Source organism: Azolla caroliniana, unplaced genomic scaffold (genome assembly GCF_043228905.1).
Source record: "Azolla caroliniana isolate FFs.n. ecotype wild unplaced genomic scaffold, voAzoCaro1.0.p SCAF_14, whole genome shotgun sequence".
NCBI classification, from domain to species: Eukaryota; Viridiplantae; Streptophyta; class Polypodiopsida; order Salviniales; family Salviniaceae; genus Azolla; species Azolla caroliniana.
In genome coordinates, this window is record NW_028230449.1 from 17,988,736 (window position 1) to 17,990,437 (window position 1,702).

Consider the following 1,702-nt stretch of genomic DNA (forward strand, 5'->3'; position numbering starts at 1 on the left):
TATATATATATATATATTCATGTCGTTTGTGCATACCGGTGTATTTGGTGGAGTCGGGAGCACGACCCCTTGTCTTGTGTGTAGAAGAGTCGGTGCAACGTGTTCTCTCTCTCTCTCTCTCTCTTCCTCTCTCGCATTTGGTAGCCACAACCAATGCAGTCGGGACTGGAGAGAAGTCGGCTTCCGACACCCCATCACTTCCTCGTCTGAGACCCCCATGGTCCCGCCCCTCTTCTACACGTACCCGCGGAATACCGTGACACCGTCTCGATAAAAGGTGCGATGCCCTTCTTTACAAGCTTGTATGACTCACGACGTACAAGTTTTACGATGCTCAATTTGCATCTTGGGGAAGTCTTCATCTAGGTAGATAGGGTCCCCATTTAATCCTCGAAGAATTGACCTCTCTTCTTAAAAAATGTGATTCTAGATTCCAAGTCTTTAAATTGAAGGACTAAAGCTCTCTTCCTAGTAGTGACACATTCGACCCTCCAAGTTTTGGTGATTCGTAAGGCCTCTGTGTACTCTAACATTTTCCCGAGTGTTTGTACATCTTCTTTGGGAGATGCCCCTTCCTTGAGCCCTATGCCTCATACATTTAGGCATCGAGCTTGACGCATTTTCTCTTCCTCAAGGGTGTGTTAAGGATCTATGTATCGATGTACTAAGTTCCTTGATGTCGTGGTGGGATTCGGACCGGCGTATACCCTCTTGATGGCGAATAGGGCGGAGACGGTTGTTAGATACCTCCGAGCCTCACACTCACTTAACGATTAGTAAATGATTAAGCACGATATCTCTCTCACTCTCTCAAGCTCTCTCTCATAGACAGTACGATGGAAGAGTATGTTAATTAACCCTCTTTGCTAAGAGGTCTAGCAACAATAAGGAGAGAGATTAGTGTTCTCTAACGAAACACCTCACTAATCTCTCTTAAGCTCAAAGGTTACAAGAAGGAGGAGAGGAAGCTCTAGCTCTAATCAATAGGATATCTTTACAAATGGGAGAACCCTTCTAAAGCCACCACCATGTGGTTTATATAGTATTTACATTTAGGGTATGGAACTTTCACACTTCAATGTCCTTTAGCCCTCTTTCCTCTTGTCATTCCCTTTTCGTAGGTCCTTTCGCCATACTGTGTCCTTGTTGATGCGCTCTACTTCACGACTAGTCGTGGTGCTATCCAAGGGCTTGTCATTCCCTCTTCGTAGGTCCTTTAGCCATATTGTGTCCTTGTTGATGCGCTCTTCTTCACGACTAGTTGTGGTGCTATCCAAGGGCTTAACATGGTGGTGTTTACAATATTTTCATCCTTTAGTTCCTTCTTAATGTTACGTTTTACTACATCGACCCAACCTATTTTCCCTAATTCCATGTTGCTTCCTACCTCTTCCTTAACCTTTTTAATCTCGTCCTTAATATCCTCTAGGGACGATATTTCATCATCTTCCCTAGATGTCTCGAGGTTAGTAACTTGTTTCTGAAGGTTCATGTTGTTTATTTTGAGTTTTGCTATTTCGGTCCTAAGCATGTCTCTTTCTTCCCTATCTTTTTGCTTTTGAGATTCAGTCTCTTTTGCCCATTTTTTTATTTTAACTAAACGGTTAAAGACATGTAAGAATTCTTCCTTACTTATAGTTTCTTCATGTGTTTCCTTATGGTCGGATGGAACCGGAAGGGATCCGGAAACCGGATCGGATGG